At 37.1% G+C, this 22,144-nt stretch overlaps 1 protein-coding gene across 1 annotated transcript in view; it reads right to left on the minus strand.

Annotated features, from left to right (window-relative positions):
* LOC109095006 (CD276 antigen homolog) overlaps positions 1 to 22,144 on the minus strand; it is a 467,477-nt gene that overhangs the window by 353,086 nt on the left and 92,247 nt on the right. The window lies entirely within an intron of this gene.

A 22,144-nucleotide genomic window follows, 5' to 3' on the forward strand; every position in this document is an offset into this window, starting at 1 on the left:
TCACCATAGACTGTGACAATAGAAGTCTTGTATGAAACCTATTGTTGCTGATCTTAGATTATAGAAAAAGTCTCCAGAGTCTGTGGTTCTGATGTTTATGAAAGTGTAGAGATCCAGTCTGATTATCTGCCTGCACTCTGTCAGCTTAATCCACTATCATGTGTCCTGGTTTTGCTTTGTGCTTTCCATTTGATTGGGACGTCTACCAGAGTTTTTCAGGTCACTTAATGCCATACTATCAGATCATCTTTCTGTTTTCTTTCAACACCTGTAGTATAGCATTGACAGAATCTCCCTCATCACATGCACATCCTCTGTTTTAACACCAAACATACCTAAGCTGCTGCATGAGTGGTTTCAAGTGTGTATGATGCACATAATTAACATTGTTGTCATTACAGTACTGATAAAACTATTGTCTCTCTCTCTCTCTCTCTCTGTGTTGATGACTTGTGCTGTGTGTGTGTAGTAGTGTGTGTAAATGTGTGAAAGCAGTGTGTGCGCCAAGGATTTTATAATGTTTTTATACTATACTCTCCATGAATCAAATTATACTAACTACTTTAGCCATCCCCTGATCCTGCATAATATTTCAATTAAAGGATAAAGACATACTATGGAAATAAAAAATGAGTTTTCAAAAGGATGTCAGTAGGCTGGGAAACCTTTGTGAGAAAGGTGTAATAGAAAACCAGGAAGAACATACTATAAATCTGTAATATAAAAAAAAAAAAAAAAAAAAAAAATTGAAGAATAAAAAACTGAAATAGCATGTTTTTGTAAAAAAAATTGAAGAATAAAAAAATGAAATTTGATGTTTTTGTAAAACGTGTGGTCTTTCTTTTATTTACAACATCAAAAACAGTGTAATGCTATGATCACACAGTAAACACTGTTTATGATAGGCTCATAAACAAACACAGTGCCCACGCTCTCAGGATAATGACTGAAACCTCCGAGGCATCAATGACAACCTAGAGCAGGTTTTTCTGAAGGGACCAGAGAAAACCTGCTCTACTGTCTATTGTTTGTATTTTAAAACTGATAGTTCTGTCATGATAATGTCATCATGTAACAAAACCCTTGGGTGCATTGAAAATTTCCATCTTCTCTGAAAAAAAAGACAATGATATTCTGAAGTGTGCTTTTCGTGTTGTGTTGATGTCCATACAATGCAAGTCTACAAGAAGACTCAAAAAATTAGCCAGTTTCCCAAAGCATGTCACAGTGCATATATGAAATCTGTGAAATACAGCTTTATTAAATGCACCATCATGGCTGCGAAATAAAGAATCCAGAACCTGAATTTCTCTCATTTACAAATTTAATGGCACACACACACACACACACACACATTTCAGCTCATGTGTTTTGAATCCTAGATCACAAAGTTAATTTAAATCCACCAACCTAGCAGACTGATCAGTGCAGCTCTTAAATTGAAAAAAAGGATTTAAGCTATAAAAATCTAATCTTCATTTGTGAAGATGAAGTAACGATAAGAAAAGCCAAGTCTTGGAAACATTAAGCTATTCATATTTCTCTCAGTTGGACCAGCTCTGCCCAGTTTGAAAATGATGTGGAAGGTTATTTGATTCCCTAGCTGGATGGGTTAGATCTCATGTTACACTGTTTTGAAGACAGCAGCTTCTGACAATAATAAATGTATTGGGAAGAGACAGAATTTCTGAACTTCCTTTGTCCAGGTGAGACGCGTAACAGCCATTTCAGCAATAGGGCATGTCTATCCAATTGGCATACCGCCAAGCATGTGTATGGGTCCAACACTTTTTTTCAGCATTAAGTAAAAGTGAAAGAATGCTTTACAGGTAGATAGCACTGCACACTAACCACTGAAATATGCCCCTGAAACAAGCCTTATACTTAAGTTTCCTTTCTTTAGAAATGAGGCATTTCAAGGAAGAAGAGAAACATTGTGGGTGAACAGGTTCTCGAAATTTAGTCCAGGAAGTGTTTGCTACAATAAACACTGTTTATTGGTCAAGAACTGCTTTTTGAATTGCAATAAGAGTCAAATGTGGTTCAGACCACATATGAAGATATAATACAGATGTGCATTATACAGTGAAATCATTTAAAACTGTAGAGTCAAATAATACCGTTTTAACTTTGTACGGTGGTCTAAAACGACTTTTTAAATAAAAAAAAAAAAAAAAAAATGACTGGCAAATTTAAACCTTACCTATACAACCTTACAAATGTAGAAGCAGTGCAGTATTGATAACATGCCATTGCTCAACAATCATGTGACTATGATAAGCTGCCTGGACAGAGAAGTTATTGTTATGGGGAGTTTGCAACTGCATGTAACAACATATCCTTATTGTTCTATAGTAACCTTTGTACTGGACTTTTAACTGAAAAGTCAATTTATTTACATAATAAAAAGTAATACAGTAGCCACCTATGTCGATGTTTAATCCACTTGAATGTGTTTTTTGTAACTATAGATATGTTATATTAGATGGAATTGTTAGCACACTGACGTCTTGCCTTTACTATCTGAGCTTAGATATCAAGAAGCAATCACTTACGAGAAGTCATTGCTGACATTTTTGGACTTTTTAGTCAGAGAGTCATAACTGCCCATAGGAAAGAAATCAAAAGTGAGATATCTTCAACATCTTAAATATTTCTCCTAGACAGAAATGATGTTAACGAAGTAAAAGTACAGACTGCCCATGTCCATTCAAAAAAAGTACTTAAGTAAGAGTAAAAGTACCCATCTTTAAATATAATCCAAAAGTATTAGTTACCCAAAAAATTTACTCAAGTAAATGTAACTCGTTACTACCCACCTCTGCACAAAGTAATACACACATGCTTTCAATTTCTGTTGGATTCCTGACAGACATTTTGAGAATGTTCAGTAATTGAATGGTTTAGGACAGAAAATTTAGAGTTTTAAATGATAAAGGTTCGTAACAAATGCCAAAGAGTTTTAAGGAAAGTGTTTTAAGCAAAGAGTTTTAAGGAAAGTGCTAAAGCTGTGATCTGATTGGTCATGTGCTCTGGTGGGCGTGGCTACTGTTGCTGCTTTAGTTCAAGACATCAAGATCCAGAAAAGAAAAAGACATAAATCTGTCAAAAAAGCAGCAAAAACGTAGACAGAAACAGGAAGAAACAAAGAAAAGAAACAACACAAAACCCTCTTCTACTGGTTCCTAACTTGTGAGTTTACAATAATTGAATAATTGGTTTATGTATTTATTAACATTATGTCAGGATATATATTTGTTCTGTATGTAATTTTACACGGTAAAAAGGGGACATAGTGAAATTACATTTTGTTTCACTCCATTTAATAGGCTTACAGATAAAAAGATTATGAAATTTACAGTTTTGTTAAAGAGAAAGTTGACTCTAATCATATTGACAAAGTAGTAAAATGTGGTTTTGTTGAACATTCATGAGTTTGTTGATCCTGCAGGCAATGCATTCATCAGCTTTTACAAGCAATTGCATTGGTTTTAGAAGATGTGAACAGACCAGTAAAAGTTGTGCTCTCTAGCTTTTATCTGTGCTCAACATATGTAAATCAAAAGCATAAGGTGAGCCAGCAGAACTTTGAATAAACAAAACTATTTCCGTGTTCCTTTGCACTCTGCTCATCCTAATCTACTCTTACCAAAATGATCATAATGCCCACTGTTTTGAATGTAGAAAAAAAGGAGCATGGCTTGCAGCACTTGTGTTAAAATAAAATAATTTGTTAAACTAATGTCTGTTATTTTTAGGTTTCTGAGGTCGTCAATGGATTCTTTCAGCCAGAGAAGTGACTGGAGCAGATGCGTGACATGAGAATAGAACAGAATAGTCTACTGGAACATCAACTTATTAAAAAAAAAAGAGAGAGAGAGCAAAAAAGAAAAAGAAATATAAACTTTAATATATAAACTACTGTACTATATTTTTCTTATTTTAAATTGTATAATATTACTGGAATGTCATCAATGAAATATATTATTTGTTATGTGTATGTGGGTGGATATTTTATGGTGTAGCATGTGTTTTGTTTTTATGTGTAGAATATATCATAATTGACTCTTCTAAAGCATATATAAAGCATATATACTCATCAAATCTTACTCAATTAATGGGAGTTAAAAGAGTAAAAAGCATGTTTGTTTACATTTACATGGATATTTACATATATTCACTCTGCAGTTTGTTTGACAAAAGGACTTAACAAATGAGGACAAAAAGGAAAATAAATATTTTACAACTCCGATTCCCCAAAAGTTGTAAATGCAATAAAAATCAAGAATCTGTGATTTGTTAATTCTCTTTAACCTTTATTTAACTGATAAAAGTACATAGAAAAGATTTCCAATATTTTCACTAGCCAGTTTAAAATGTATTTTGTAAATTTAAACAAATTTTGATGGCTGCAACACACTCCAAAAAAGTTGGGACAGAGGCATTTACCACTGTGTCACATCAACTTTCCTTTTAATAACAACATTTAATTGTTTGGGAATTGAGGATACTAATTGTTGAAGTTTTGAATTATAATTTTAGTCTAATCTTGCTTTATACAAGACTTAAGCTGCTCAGTAGTCTATGATCATTGCTGTCTGATTCTCCATTTCATCAGGGGTCATATATTTTTGATAGGAAACAGATCTGCTGGCCAGTCAATCACATCCACATGTGTCTATGAAACCATGCTGTGGTAGCACATGCAGAATGAGACCTGGCATTGCCTTGATCTAATAACCATGGACTTCCCAGGAAAGACGTCATCATGATGGCAGAATATGTATATACTGTACAATCCCAATATATGCCTCCATGTTAATGGTACCTTCTCACATTTGCCAGTCACCCATGCCGTTTGCTCTGCTGCACCCCCATAGACGTTTGCTTTAGCTTCTGTCGCTGATGAAATTGGTTTTTCTTCTTTTGCTTTTGGAATTTGGATTTTGATTTTTGTTTTTGGAGATGAGAATTTTGTAATTTTTTCTTACCAAGAACAAGTTGAACTGTCAACTCATTTTTGACTATATGAGATGAGCTTGGGCCCAGAGAACCCAGCGGCATTCACTGCATAGAACTGATGTATAGGTTTCTACTTGGGTAACAGAGATTCAGGTTTCATTGCATAATGCAGAAGCTGATTGTGCTAAGTGACAGTGGTTTTCCGAAGTGCTCTTGAGCCCATGTGGCCATATTTAACACTGCAGCATGATGGTTTCTCATGCAATGCCATCTGAGAGCTAAGGTCACACACATTCACCTTAGGTTTCCTGCCTTGTCCTACACAGACTGTAATTTTCTGGATTCCCTGAATCTTTTCACAATGTTATGTATGGTAGTTGGTGAAAGACCTAAATTCTTTGTGATTTTGCATTGAGAAATGTGATTTTTGATTTTTTTGACACTTCTCTCATGAAATTTGGCACAAAGCAATGAGCCATCCTGGTTTGCTTGCAAAGACTGAGATTCTCTTTATATATCCAAACCTGAATCCCTCACCTATTATTAATTCACCTGCTAAGTGTGAACTGTTGGTCTGAAACATACATTTTCACACAAACTGACGACCAAACGTAACTTTTAGATGCTATTTTTTTTTTTTAGCTCAACTTTCACAGATTTGAACACTCAGAATTGTAGGATATCAGAGGCAGTGAAGGATACATCTATGCTGCCTTCAAAAATCGATCAGATGAAGGTATCTCAGGAGACAGGAAGTGAAGCTAACATTGAATTTGGGTGTGCCTTGATGCCTTCCTACCTTATGCTGGGTATACACCTTGTTGTACTTGTTGTACTAAACTGTTGTAACTTAATACAGTGTGGCTCTGCCCACCAGAGGTCAGTCCACGTGATCTTTTTCTCCACAACTTGCTTCCATCTCGCCCAGGCACCTTGCTGTCTCATTCCCAATGCTCTGCTGGTCCTCTCCTCCTCCACGGCTGCTCTCACCTCATGCTGGACCAATTGCCTCCTCTCCCTTCCCTGAGCCTTGTCAAAACGGGGAGGCTCCTATTCCAGCCCTTTCTCTGGCCACTGTACCCAGCAGGACTCCATGACGTAGCCATGATTCTGCTTGATCCACTGCAGCCTCTGCTCTCCACTTCCTGCCGGTCCTGACTGCTACCCCTGCTCCGGAGACCTTGGGGTCTGATGACTCACGGAGTTGCAGGATCTCTCTTGCACGTGAGACTTTGAACTCCTCCTGAATGGATTTTAAGGGGAGTGTAAGCTTGCCGGAGTTCCCATATAGGGCAGGGTTTCCCACACATTGATTTATTTGTGGCTGGCCGCCACAATATCAAAACTGACCGCCACAAATAGATTTTCCAAAAGGCTTTGGCTTCATTGAATAAACATGAGCATTGCACGTTCCAAAATCAAAACTGGTGCGGGTGTTTTTATATCACTGTCTTTCAGAAGGAAACCGACTGTTTTAGAAAATTTTCGCTTTAATTTTCATTTCACCTTGCATGTAATGCTTGATAAGGCAGCGTTTGTGAGCTCAGCGCTGCTTTACAGCCATTACCAGAGAAACCTCTGTCTTTCCTGCTCTTAAACGCCTCCTGCTGGCAGAAAATTAATTTGCATATATATGTATATATGGGGGCGGGGGAGTGCCGCCACAAATAGAGTATAAGGCTGTGGGAAACACTGTAGGGCGATGCTGCTCAAGCTCCTTGGCAGTCGTAACCATCTCCTCAGGTAGCCGCTAACTCTTCTTTCCAGATCTGAGATCATAGTGATCAGAAACTCATAGTGGAGCAATGGCCACATTATCCTTGGCAGAAACCCATGTTGATAAATACATGCCTTGAATTTTCCTGGAAGGCCTACCTTGTCAACGTCCTTGTGCCATCCTTCCAGCTCCTCACAAGTGCTCTTGATGGAGGCTGTGTCCCTGAGGCTGCTATCAAAGAACTTCCCCAAGCTCTTGTTCAGCTTCTCGTAGATGGTAGGAATTGGTGTTTCTGCGATGGAGAATCGAAACTTGTCTACCACTCTGCCCTTTTTTAAGACAAAGGATCTTGATTTTGCTGGCTTAAATGTGATCTTTTTTAAGATATAGGATTTTATAGCTCCGGGATGATTTATCTGCCTCCAGGCACTGACTCGGAGGTCACTGTCAAGATCACTGAGGTGGTGCAGCCTGTGATGATTCCCACCTCCAATCTGTGCCAGTCTGATGTTATTGATCCTGTGGAGGCTCTCAGGCTGAAATCGCTGTAATAGTCCAGGATGAGTTCTCTTACAATGGCTGGGACATGGTGCCTCTCTAGGGTTTCAAGGACCAGTTTGTGGGGCATTGAGCTGTAGGCATTGGTCAGATCTGGCCACAGCACCACTAGGTCTCCCCTGTTCTCCCTTTGCATCTCTGAGGTGGTGTGTGTCCATGCCTGTGTGCTCTAAACACCCTGGTGTGCCCGGGATGCCACCTTTCTGCACAGAAGTGTCTATATACCCATTCTTGAGGAAGAACTCGTTCAGTCGCTTAGCTACAATGCTGAAGAAAATCTTCCCTTCCACACTGAGCAGTGAGATGATATGGAACTGGCTGTTGTTATTGGAGTCTTCCCTTTTTTTGGGATCCACACTCCTACTGCAACTCGCCACTTCTGTGCTGCTTTTCCTCTTCTCCAAATAACCTTCAACATCTTCCAAAGCCAGTGCAGTAGCTTGGGACAGTGCTTGTAGACCTCGTAGGGTTTTCCGCTTGGTCCTGGTGCAGACCTTGACCTTGCTTTCTGCACCATTTCCTGAACTTCTTTCAGGAGTGGCTCCCTCAGATGGAAGGCTTCCGTCGGCTCTGGTGGTGTTATCACAGCCTTGCACTGCCCTAGCTCCTGGTCTCACATAGGGTCCCTGAAGGTGTCTTGGAGGTATTGGTCAACTTCTTCCCCTTTGTACAGGCCAGTCGTCCACTGCGTTTCGTCCACTGCGTTGATGAAAGTGGCCCGCTTCCTGGCCCTTTGCTTCCTTTGTCTCCTGTGATGTTCGGCTGTGCGTAGAATTAGGAGCCTCTTACTGAGCATTTGCGGGGGTTCTGCCAGTGCTGCCCTTTCCTCTTCACTGGCTTCCTTGTGATGTTTCTTTAAGGTTTTCAGCTCTTTCCTGATGTTATGGATCTTGACTGCCCTCTGGTTCTTTATGTAAGGCTTCTTCACTCCCCTCTCCTCCTCCACACCAAACCTTTCTGCCACCATACTCACTATGATGGTCATCATAGTCTGCTGTCTCTGCCACCATACTCACTATGATGGTCGTCATAGTCTGCTGTCTCTTCTCAACATCCCCTTTGGCTGTTGCTTCCAACACCTTGTCTACATCCTCATCAAACTTCTGCCACTCTGTCTCACCAGGTGCTAGACCTGTGCATTGTGATGCTTGCTGTTGCTCATTGCATTTCATCCTTGTTTGTTGGATCTTAAGGCCCTTCTCATTCTTGCAGATCTTTCCACACAAGCATTCTCTGATCATCGTCAACGTTTGCTGATGGTTGTTAACCTTTAATCTGTCCGGCTGGGGTGCTCATCCTCCCCACCTCTCGGGCTCCCCTGGGGGTATACTTCCTGTCTTTGTCTTCTTTGGTTCCTCCTCCACAGGAGGTGCGGTTAGGGGTGCTAATTCGTGCTGCCCCGGTTGCCATCTTCCAGAGCTGCCAACTGTCTCTCCAGCTGTCACCAACCTGTTCTTGGTCGTTCAACCAGCCTTTCCTCGTAGTCACTGGTTTCTCCAGTCTGACCATAGTAAAGATACATCTTCTGATGCAAAGCTAGGGCACATCATCGATGATGTTACCAGTGGTCATCGGGTGTTTCTGGTCTTTCGAACATCAGACACCCTCGCACAGGCGACCCAGCTGAGGTTGATCAGGACTACAGATAGCGCTTCCATTTTGTTCAAAGATGTTGCATCTGATTTGTTATGAGCATTAGTGACAGTATCATCAGCCAATCAAAAGAATCCAAACAACTATATACGGGTGAGGGCTAACTGTTGTGAACACAAGAGGTCCTAGTGGAAATATTACAGATGGGTAATGCCATATTACAGATGAGTTTTTGTCCCAAGTACTGGAATTATCAAATTCAGCCCTCAATTTAATAAATACAAGAACTTTTGCCTAAGACCACCTAACAAATGAATCCAATCACATTCTTAAGACCCCTACCTTTTGCCATTTGTTTCACTGGCTATTTCAGTAAATCTAAACACAATACTTACATTTATAAGCGTATTTGTTGGCCGCCACAGAACCATCTCCTGCTATTTTGTTTGAATAAAAATCCCGTCGCCACTGTAGCGCTATGAATTCTGGGATAGGATAGGCTGCGAAGGATCCATCTGAGGTGCATTCCAAGCAGGATATATTGCACTCCGAAGTGAAAGCAATCATGGCTGCCATATTGAAGGGTTGTTCTAAACCGAAGTGCTCAAAACTGTCCACTTCAAAGGGCCCTTCGGAATGAAGGATTTCGAAGGGTACAACTGATTGACACTTCGGGCTTCCCATGATCCTTTGCGCAGATTCTTTGCATGATGACGGCACCTCTGTGTGGACGTGTGGTTATGACACAGAAGGGCACTTCAAAGAAATAGTTGTTTGGTCCCCTACACCCTTCAAACCTTGAAGCTCTCACTCGGACGGTAAACCTTTGAAGGGATTAGGGGCATAGGGATGAGCAGCTTCTGAATGGAACGCAGGGTTGATGTATCCTTCATTTGCCGGATAAACAGAGGGTGCATTTGAAGTCACCTTCCCTTCTGAATGGCTTCAGATCTCGCTGTGGTGACGCAATCGGCCTTCAAATCCAGCCTTCGTAGGATGCGGTCACTGAATTGGCACAGCCTTCGTTGCACTGCCGTGACGTAATCGGCCTTCAAATAGGTCTTTCGAAGGACGTAGCCTATGTGTGTGTGTGATTTACTGCAGGTGAGTCCAATCAGTGCAATGGAGCATGGGAAATGTAGTCCAGGGTGACGTGCAACAGTCCATGTGGTGTCAGAGAGGCGACCTCTGGTGGTGAGCAGGACGGAAGACCACGGCCCGTATTCGTGACAGAAACTGTTATTGTCATTTTGCAATTTAGATTTTGGCTCTTATTCAGACTGTTACTCTGGTGTTTGGTCTGATCAGTGTTGTTCTGGTCACTGGGATGACAGGTGTGTTGGATTTTGACTTATTACAATTTAATGTAGCATGAAGCAAACAAGGCTTGTTTCCTGTATGCAAATAAAGTTGTTTTTAATGTATTTTAAATGCATTCTTAGGCCAAGGAACATAAATTTAGGCTACAGTGTTACATATTTTCCCAATTTGTCCCACACTAAAATAAGATATACCAAATATAAACAAAAATCGCAAAACTGCATGCACAGTTCCTCCTTTAAATTCAATTTCACACTTTTTGCAAAACTCTAATTAAATAACTCTGTACTCTCTTTAGTCCCTTTGGAAAGCAATGTCAAGCTGATGCAAACAACTACTCGAAACATCCACTTTTTCAAATTCCCACCAAAATGTACTGCAATCACGGTTTAAAAAAAAAAATCTGAAACCAAAATTTAAAAACACAAGTAAAAATATATTGCACAAAATTAAACAATTAAAACAATGGTTATGAATTTAAACACATTTAAAATCATATTGCACAAAGCCCACAGCTTTGTCACTCTTTGTTTAGAGAGGTACACAGAGCAGAAGTGTTAACACTCCACAGTGATTGTGACCCAAGTAAAAAGAGTGTCTTACTCAAGTATGTTGAAGCATTGCTCTGTAAGTAGTCAAAAACATTTCCATAGTTCAAGTTAGGACTTGGTTATACCCAGAGGTGGAAAGTAACGAATTACATTTACTCGCGTTACGAGTAGCTTTTTTGTGCACTTCTACTTTTTAAAGTAATTTTTCAAAATCTGTAATTTTACTTTTACTTAAGTATATTTTGTTTGAAGTATTGTACTTCGCTACATTTTAAAACACATTAATTACTGTTTAATTTTTAAAAAAAAAAAAAAAAAAAATCGCTCCCTGGAAACTCCTACGTCAGTAAATAATGGGCAGGAGAGCAAACTGGCGCTAAAATCCGAGAAAGTGCAGACGGACAAAACAGGCTTAGTGGTGCAGATACGCCTGAAAACGCGAAACCCGTCATATTCTGAAGTTGAACTCAGAAGGTAATGAAGTGAACCCCCTGGCCCATATTTATGCTTTATTAAGCAGTGCAAGCTGTGCTTGCCTAGGAAGACAAACTAGCAGCTAATAAAAATCTCGACGAAGACGTCAACCCTTCGCAAGCATGTAACGTTAGAGGTAAGCTAAATAATTGCATCGTTGCATTGGTGGTTAAAATGAAGCTTTGACATTTTTGCAAGAGGTTTTGCACAAATTAGCCAAAAAGAACCGATATAAAGTTGGTTCGACGTTTGACGTTTGAAATTTTGTCAGAGATTCAGCCTCAGAAATCTTCAATAATTCTTTAACGATTTAGCACAATGACAAGAAACATATTGTGTAGTAATTGTTTTCAAATGTAGAAGAGAACACACATTGTGTTTTATTGGTTTTAATCTGCCTTAAGGAATTATAACTGATAGACTTTATAATGTAAAAGTGCAGGAAAGGGACTGTCTGCAAAGTGCAAAACGAAGAGAAAAAAGCACAATTATTCCATCTAAATGCTTCACTTGTGAAATGTATAAATAATAAATCTCGAATCAAATGGGTGTGTCTTATTATTTATTCATAAAAGAACATTTAGCTGTTGGTTTTATTCACAGAACTGTGGCACAACAAAAGTTATTGAAATGGAACATGTGAAGAAAAAGCTTGCAAAGCTTACAGATTGTGCATTTACCCGCCCCCTAGAGGAAGAATGCCTTGGTCTTGACCAATTTTGCATCAGAAGTTAAATCAATTATTTAGAATGCACTTAGGTTGATATGTCAAATTTAAATGGTGTGTCGTGTTCTTGTACAAACAAACTTACAGCCATCTTTACTATCATAGGTAAAGCAGGATGGCATAACTATTGAATTAAATTTGAATGCCGTTAACACACTAAGTTTAACAAACATACAGTCTTCCATCCACTCCACATGGCGTGTCTTGTTTACTGGTTGTCGAGAAAGAATATTTTGGATGGGGGGGGGGTGGGGGGGTGGGTGAGGGGGGGGGGGGGGGTGTCGCGAGAAGCGGATTAGGGAGCATGAGACACACACTATTGGAAGGATATAGAACCTGTATCATAATTTAGTTTCCAAATACATACAATCTTATCTTCTTTTTACTACAAAGCTGGTGTCCTTGTGACAGATTTCTTATGGAACATTGTCCAGTACGTTGCTCAAATCGTCAAAAGTGATGCAGAAGTAAAAGCTAGTGACGTTTCAAAATCGAAGGCAAAGCCGTCCAAATAGTCGCCCAGTATTACGGGGGGGCCCTAGAGAGGAGATAGCGCAGTGTTTTTTGATGAGTTTCAAATTTTGACGTTTGCATTCAATGCCAAAGCTTTAAAATCTTCCTTTTTCTCTCTTTTTTCAATGGTGTCTTCTACATGGATTGAATACATTTCGGTGGAGGTTTTTACTACTACTTGGGTAGTCGGATAGTGCGAGTGATTTACATGCACATCTGTTAATAAATTATTTAAAATGCAGGTAATTGTTTCTTGTTCTCACACAACATCGTAAAACCTGGTCTTGTAACTGGGGTTATGAGCTAGAACTTGTTTGATGGTGGTTGTAGCTATTGCAGTGGAATCAAACACATACTTTCGTCGGTGGTGGTGGGGTGGTTAAATTCAGTATCTAAAGATATGACCAGTCCTCGATCGCGCATTGTATGAGGGGTGTCTCGGGTCTACAATTATAGTAACTGTGAATTTTGCCGCTGTCTTGTCCACTACGTCGTATTTCTATGCCTTTTTAACATACTAGTAGCCTGTGCACCAAAAACGCTCTGTACAGCCATCCCTTCACTAGAGTCTCCAGCTATCAATAGATGGGCTTTTCTTTGTGGGCCGACAGTTTGTTCTAACTAGTATTACACTCCTAGATATGAAGTGGTGGCAAAATTGAAGTTACACACTACTATTTTCACCACTAAAATGGTTTTTAAGTCAGTTATTTCTATCGTTGTAACATTTCCATTGCGGTTATACAGTCGTAGGAACATATCAGTTTACATGCCCAAGCATTCTAATTGTTCCATTATGTAGTAATATCCGTTTTCAGTGAGTATTTTCTGGATCTGATCACATTCTCACCTCGTCTAGTGAATGATCACAAACGGATGGATGAACCACATGCGATCCCTTGGGCATGGACCCCAATGGATTATCTAGACTCACCATCTCATCTTGAATTTTAGTTCCTTTATGGCAATCTTAATGTTTGCAACCGTAACCTGGCTCTTAACACATAATGTCTAAAAACAAGCCCACAGCTATGAGTAAAGTACATTTTACACACACCACCTTTATTAAGCTGTGTCTGAAAACATAGTTGGTAGCGATATGGCCTATGGGTACAAACACAAACAGTCGAACTGATTAGTGTAATCCACTAACAAGGAACGAGCATACACCCGTGTAATTGTAGATTATGTACTGACATATGTAGCTGTGTGTCCAGTAATAGCATACGAAGAGATTTAGCTACGACTTGACCTCTATCCGGTGTTACACGTAACTTACCACACTAAAATTAATTGTACGTTAACAATTTCTCACCCGATAAACTTGTAGCCTACATAAAGAGGCTCACATAGTCTTGTCATTATGTAAGAGTCATTTTTCTAAATTTGCCAAGTACCACATCTCAGTACAACTCCTCACATGATAGCTCACTAGCTGTTGGACTTCATGAAATTAATATCTTTCTTCAAATATATGCACAGCAGCGCACTGTTTATGTTGAAGTATTTCCCAGAGAGCGCATGCGTAACCTGCAAACGCCAATAAAAAACTCACGCAATCATTTCAGTGAGACTCCCTTAATCCCCCTCTGATCGGCCTTGCATGCATAACTCAGCAGATAATAAATATCAAGGTGGGATTGGTTGTCTTATGCGCACACTGGTAGTTCCGCGTTACGCTCTCGGTCTACAGCGCCAGCCAAAGCCGAAATGCGATACCAAATTATAGGAGGTACGAGAAGGCTCATTGTATTTACTGTCTTTGGTAGCTGCCATTCAAATCCACATGTTCCTGCATCTAAAATCCAGTGGGTACGTAGAGTACCTCTGTTTGACGTTTAGCTGTTCCGTGGATTGAGCAGTCAGACGCCTTGGCTGAAGCACCCTCTAATTCAAATGCCGTCCTGGGCATCGTGCCCGATAGTGTACCCTGTGAGTTTGTATGAACAATTCCGTGAGAACTGTTACTAATATCCACAAGTAACAACAGTAGTGTCTCATTTAGCACGGCGCACAAATGCACAAAGAAAACACAACTACACATAAAAGCTATATATTTAATGGAAAGAATTAAGAAACAAAAAAACTGATTACAAATTTAATTTCAATTCAACTAGCAGTGTTATCCTGGCATAACAAATTGTGAAAAGTAAATACCTTGCCACGGAATGTGGGCGATGTTTAGGCCCAGGTACTGTACGAACAGTCCTTGTGGTATTGAAATAGGCATCTCTTTATTGCTTTGAACATGAATGTAGGACGTATTAATGTCACACTCAGTCAGACCACCTTGCCCTATCTTCCTCTAGGGGCCAGTAAACACTGGAGACTACCTCTATGGCAGGCTTTGGCCTTCCGTCGATTGTGGTGTGAAACGTCACTAGCGTAATCACTTCTGCCAATTGCTAGTTTTGCACGATAACGAACTACTGTCAAAATATGTTTCCTTAGACATCGGGAATCAAGACTACAACCTTGGCTGCTGAGACATATCAGGATTCAGTATTATATTTTGAAACTATATTAATGTGTCGTGTTCATGTTCAATAGGGTGTGGCTCCTCACATATATACCTGCAGCTAAAAACACCATCCAAAATGTTTTCCTTACCTCGGGAACCAGGTACAACCAAAAGACCACCTTTTGAGCTTTCTTTTTGATCAAATGCAACTTGCATTGCTGCGTTTTACAAGACTTATTAACAGATTTGACAATTATCTTCAAATAGCATGAGTCCTGACATAACCAATGAGAGTAACAACCTTTCAACGTGAAAAGGGCTTTTTTAGGCACTCGGAAGCAAGATCCCAACGTTTTGAAGTGTAGAATATGCGAGCCTTTATACATTTTGAAATGAATGTCCTTGGGAAACACTAGTGCAAAATTGTACCAACTTCACGATCAAACATCACATTGCGCTAGTCCTTCACGCTGAGGTGGTGCCGTGATACTGGGAGACATCTTTGGAGTGGGCGGCTGTGCCGTACAAAATAGATTTTATGAAAGTGGGGGGTGTGAAGTCGTCTGGGAAGTGAGTGGTGTACTGTCTGGGCAGTCTCACTTTTTGACAATGAAAACTACTGCAAAAATGTCCTAAACGAAATCCGACAAGACACGAGCGCTTTGAAGCTGAGATAGAAAACGGTTATTTATTTGAATCTAAATGAGGGAATGGTTTTCATTTTCAATAGTGTGGTTTCTGTTCGTCGTTCTTTGGCTGAACACCCTTCTTACCATCAAATGTTGTCTAGCCCTAATTCCTGTAACAAGACACTGCGTTACCATTGAAGTTGTGTAATAAAACTGTCGTGGTCCATAAATCAATTTATAAAAGGTGTAGCGCAAGTCGACGCACTGCAACAACAACTCTTTCTTTTCTTTTGCCTCAGCCGTTGTTCTTCTTTGTTAATCTTTATACCGAGCGAGTTTCTGTTTATAGTTCTTCGCGACCTTAAAACAAATATAAAAAAATCTTCTTATGAAAACAGTAAGAAGACACGCACCATGAGGTTGATACAGGAGAGTGTATTATTTTAAATTAATTTCTTTATTGGTTTTAATTTCAATAGCGTGTACTTATTTGGTCTCATACTACTGTTAATTATAACTAAAAAAAAAAAAAAAGGACCTGGAATCAGCCTACTGCATAACCACCTGGATTATGGACTACTAATGCTTTTAATGTTGTTTTTTTTTTATTAATATATTTATTAATAGTAATAATATAATAATAACTACTTATCACATATCTTGTTTACAATATTTTTATTTAAATTCAAGTGAGCATTGTAAGTGTTTGTCTTTAGATCTTTCAAAGACCTTGGGGAGCACAAATTGCTCTTGTTTTTGTTAATTATAAAAAACATTCCGGTGGTAAAATTTTTTTGTTTTATCATTTTCATGTACTTTGTAGACGGTCCCTAGCTGGCTCCTAGCGCTAGCTAGGCGCGCCAGAACTTTTTATGTGTTGCAACAAATCGAGGAGAATTAAAATAATAAAACTTCGATGTATGTGTGTTCAGATCTACGTTCTATTGCTTTCCAGATAAGCCATTTTTATACAATTATACTCATCCACTAAGAATTTATTGATTTTTTTCGCGGGTGAATATCTGTCTAATATCCAATGTCAAACATCGAACCAACTTTATATCGGTTGTTTACTCAGTCGTGTCCACTTTGTAAATTACCATAACTCGTTCCCTTTTAAATATAAAAAGAGTTAAAGATTATTAAAATATGGACACGATTAACTAAATTAACGTAGTTTAATGCAAAGAAAATGGCAAGGTGAACTGTGATTGATGCAGTCTGTTTTTAATGAGTTTGATTTGGTTTAATATAGTGATGATGTTTTCGTTTAAGTTTTTTTCTTTTTCCTTTTTTTTTTTTTTTTTTTACACAAGTTGTGTGTGATCTTTCTGCACAACGTCTGAACAGCCCCCAAAAAAGTACAACTCAAAGATAGCCACTGGTTCTGTAGTGTTTAAAAAATCCTCATTCGTTTCATCAAATTTTAATTATGTGAAATTAATTATGTGAATGCAAATACTAAATAAACTTCTTTTAGTTTAAAAATTTGCTGTTAACCAATTTATTTCTGTCTGCTTCTTCTTAATTGCAGAATATTTATCACGCGGCATCCAGTCCTTCGCCGGCTGTCTTTGCTGTAAACTGGTTGAAAGGGACAGAAGTGAGAAACTTATTTACCCCTCGCTTTGATAAAAACTGTTTTGAAAAAATAATTTTACATTTAGAAATTTCTAGAATTTCTGTTTCAGGTTTTTATTAGTTTAAAAACTTTTCCAAATTCCCTTGGCCAAGAGTTTTTCTTTGTTTGGGGGTGGGGTCAGGGCTTAGTTAACAGGTTTTATGTGTAACTGCAGTCTGTTAGTCATGTTTTGATACTGAGATTAATAAGCATTCATATCTATGCATAGAACTGCTAATGTTGGAGTTGTAATGTGTTTAATATGCCATTGAACATGGATGTTTACTATTGCTTAAGCTGTTTAAACTATTTTAAAGTGATCTTAAGCATCATAGGTTTCTGTGTGCTGGCTATTTCTTGCATGATTTGTTCCTAATAAAAGACTCTTAACTACACATTGTCATGGTATTATTTTGTGACATTATAACAGAAAAATTAAATTACATTTAAATTAATTACCAGCACTGCATAAAACATGTAAATGTATTTAAAAAGAACAACTGATTTTACTTAATTATATCAGATTTGTAAGTGAAATTTACTCAATAAAATTTAACAGGTCAAGTTACATGAACTTATTCGTTTTTTTTATTTTTACTTAATTTAGTTAAGTAGATTTACTTAATTTCCAAATGTAATAAATTTACTTGAAAAATGCTCGTGCAAAAACTTGCCAAATAAAAATTAAGTAAATTTACTGATTGTTTTTTTCAGTGTACTGGTCATAACCGCTGGTTATTGTCTCAGCTTTAATTAAGTTGTACGTAGTTATATTAACTATCGGGGGCTAGGCAAATAGTACTAGCATAACCGCTGACTATTGTTTGAGTTTTATTCAAGTTGCACGTAGTTATTTTAACTATTGGGGGCTAGACAAAAATACTGTTGAAATATTAACATATTTCATAGTACTAGCATAAGCGCTGATTATTGTTTTAAGCTTTAACTAAGTTGTACATGGGTAACTGTAGGGGACTAAACAGATCTACTATTTAAAGAATGGTAAGCATGGGCGACCTAATAAATAGTATTAGTCATAACCTCTGAATAATGATCAGACTGGAGAGTTTGTGATCATGGGGCACATGTAGAACAGTTATCATGAGGCACCCTGAGCGACAGATTCCTAATGAACGAGTAAATATGAAGTAAAGAGTTAACTAGAATAATCAAATGTCAGAATAAGAGTAATAATTAAAGACAGACAAACAAGCAATTTGCCTATACTGACAAGTACTTATTACAACAAAGAGAAATATGAGCAATATGAAATGCCTAAAATAGTCTTACAGACAACAAAGGCAACAAAATAAAGGCTACGTTTTGTAATTTATTTGTACATGTTAGCCAGCTATCTAGCTAGTTAGTCTAATTAGCATACCCATAACTTTCATTTTAATTTTGTGCATACGTACAGTGGAAAATAACATACTTAAACTTAATTATTCCATTTTATGACTGCTAGATTATAGTCCTATATGGTGTTTTTCAAAAGACATTTAGACACTTTTTGGTGAATTAAAAGCAAGCAGCTATGTAACTGATATTAAAACAACATTACAGAAACGTATTTATTTTATTTTAAAGAAAATAAAGTAAAATTAAATAAGCAGTTAACTCAAGCAAAAATGTTTCACGTTGTCAGTGTTGTCAGTTAGGAGGTTCTAAAACGTCTATTTCAAAATACTAGCCTACATAAACATCACTGGCTAATAAACAGGCATTAACTTGTGATTTTTATCTCTATATTGATATTTTTTTGTCATTGTTTTCGAGTCGCTTCCTGCCTTGTGCCCCTGATAAATTTCTTTTTTCACTCATTTTTTAGAAATGATACTTTAAGAGAACATAAATGGCAAAACTATTTTAACTGCGTGCGCCATTTATTATTAATGCATTATGATGATCCACCATGAGCAATGCTTCTCTGCACGTCTCCTTGTGTTCATCATTAGTTTCTGACATAACTTTTTTCCTTTTCAGCCATATATCTGGTGAGCTTCTAGCATTCACAATGTTCTTCATCATCTGAAACCAAACCACACTGTAGTTTGGTTAGTTGATATTCAAATAAAAATATATAACTCTTTTTTGATTATTTGTATTTATTCAATATTTCATTAGTTTCCTTATTCATTTATCTTATCATTTACCTTATTAACCAATTGATTAATTTCAATCAATGATTATTAATTATCATCTTGTAATTTAGATTTTGTCTCCATTCAGACTGTTTCTCTGGTGTTTGGTCTGATCTGTGTTGTTCTGGTCTTTGGGATGTTTGGTGAGTTGGATTCTGACTTATTACAATTAGCATGACTCCACATGTAAAACATGATATGTACTTGTACAATTATCATAATGCTATTTTCCCATAGGTACATTAAGTAGTTTTTAATATTCTTAATATATTCTTTGGCCTATGAAAGGTTTTTGCTGATGGAAGTAAGAAACGCCCACAACGCCCTGAAGATACAGACCTACAGAAGCTTCTTATGAGTCTCGAACAGACTGAAGACTCAACACAAACACTGATACATTATGTGCAAGTGTGATTAATATGAGTTATTCATTTCCAGAATAATGGAATAAAAATAAAAATATTTTTGTGAGAAAAAACAAAAACAAAAAAACAATCACTTGTGATTTCCATTTACGGCTTACTGTTTTGCAATGCATATATTTGACATAAATATATAATCCTGAATAATAATAATGCCAAAATGTGGTAATATATTTAGTTTATTTAGTTTGATACAATTCTGCTGATTACAACAAGCTGATTATCAATGTATGAATACAGTGCATTGTATACAGTTATATTTGTACACAATTTTATACTAATAATATGTAAAAAGTCAAGGTGGGATACCAACAAAGACCACTTGGAGACACTAAGAGACCACTTTATGTATGATACAGGCCTCTTCAACTCCAAACAATCCAAAGAAGCATAGATTTAGGCTACAGTGTTACATACTTTCCTAATTTGTCCCACATTAAAACAGGATCTTAAATCACAAACAGAAAAACCTGAAACTCTTTTACCAAATCCCTAAACAAAGTCTGCAAAATTGCAGGCACAGTTCCTCCTTTATATTTGATTAAAACTTTATATTTGACTCTAAAACTCTACATTACTGTAGGCAAAAAATGTAAAATTAAATTCTCTTTAGTCACTTTGGAAAGCAATGTCAAGCTGATGAAAACAACTGCTGGAAACACACACTTATGGGGATTAAATCCCCACCAAATGTATTGCAATCACGGATAAAAAATAAATAAATAACTTATTTTGTTGCTTTGGAGGGTAAATTGCAATCACGGATAAAAAATAAATAAATAACTGTGATTGCGTAAAACCAAAATAAATAAAAAAAATGCAAGTAAAAATTTGTTTAATAATATTAGTAAATAAGGAATGTATTGTTGCTTAAGAAAGTAAAGAATGAATGAATGATTTAAAAATTTTTAAAATTTTATTATAATATTACACAAAGGCCACAGCTTTGTCACTCTTTATCAGAGAGGTACACAGATCAGAAGTGTTACACAGTGATTGTGACCCAAGTAAAGAGAGTGTCTTACTCAAGTATGTTGAAACATTTGTTCTGTAAGTAGTGCAAAAACATTTTCATAAAGCTAAAATGAGTGCTCCCTCCACAGGTGTGCTTGAAAAGTTTACACCCACTCTGCTAAAAACACTAAATATAAAATTACATATACATTTTATAAAATGAATAACACCATGAAAACACAGTAAAACTGGTGACTGGACACCACTTCTCTGTCATATACACATTCAGTAAAAAGAGAGAGACTGATGAGATAATACTGATAAAAATACTGTGTGTGTGTTGATTCCTGAGTATTGCAGACAGAAATCAAGATTCAGCCTGAGACTCATGATCACAACAGCAATGAACCTGTCATGTTTGTTATTTTTTATACAGGAAATGTTCTACTGTAAAAACTGGTTAACTGTAAGTTTATTATATATATATAAGATTTAGCATATATATATATATATATATATATATATATATATATATATATATATATATATATATATATATATCATAATTTTAGTGTAAAACATGCAGAATAACATAAAATTTACAGTTTAATACTTCTAGATAAAGTCTCACCAGACCTAAGTCTTTTGTATGATAATTGTGATATATCCAAAATACTAATTCTTCAGCCAGCAGAAAGATACTGAGAGAAATGACAAATGGAGATATTTTCTTACCTCTAACTAAAGAGAGTACAGCATAGCTATACATGTCTATACGAATATAAAGAAAATATAGAAAGATAGGTTATATAAAAGTAGCCAAATATAGAGTAAATATATAAAGGTAAGTAATATAAAATGATAGGATTATAATAAATGGTCTGGTGGGATAGTTTATAGCCCACATCACACCTCTCTTTATTTCTATACACTGTCAACCGGTTGCGACTCACAACATGTTCACAATATTAATGCTTGAATACAGATCAGCCTCAGGCTGCGCACTCTTCTACTTCTACTCACTCTTACGAGACAATATTCCCTCCTGAAACCTAATATCTGTAAGTGTAGGACTTACTTTTATTCAGTTCAGCGTTACGTTATTGAGAGGCACACAATCACTTTCCAGAAAACTGTTCCTTGCTGGTGGAATGATCTTCACAGCCCCATCCATAATGCCTTATCCCTGACAATATTCAAAAGACTGCTGAAAACTAATCTCTCCCATGAGCACTATGACTGTGCATTAATGCTTTCCCTTTTTTTTTTAATTTTGTTATTTTCTAAATGATGTCTGAAACTTTGTATTATGCGCACTTTATTTGCCTCTTTATGATGAATCACTTGTTGTATTTCAAATAAAAGCATCTGCTAAATGAATAAGTGCACATTACAGTATTTTCTGTTTTAGAATGATTTAATGTTCATCTATTAATGAGTTCTGGCTATGGTTTCTGGTGAGGACATGTATTTTGTGATGATTTGTTTTATGTTGTTTTTT

This window comes from Cyprinus carpio, chromosome B22, assembly GCF_018340385.1.
Source record: "Cyprinus carpio isolate SPL01 chromosome B22, ASM1834038v1, whole genome shotgun sequence".
NCBI lineage: Eukaryota > Metazoa > Chordata > Actinopteri > Cypriniformes > Cyprinidae > Cyprinus > Cyprinus carpio.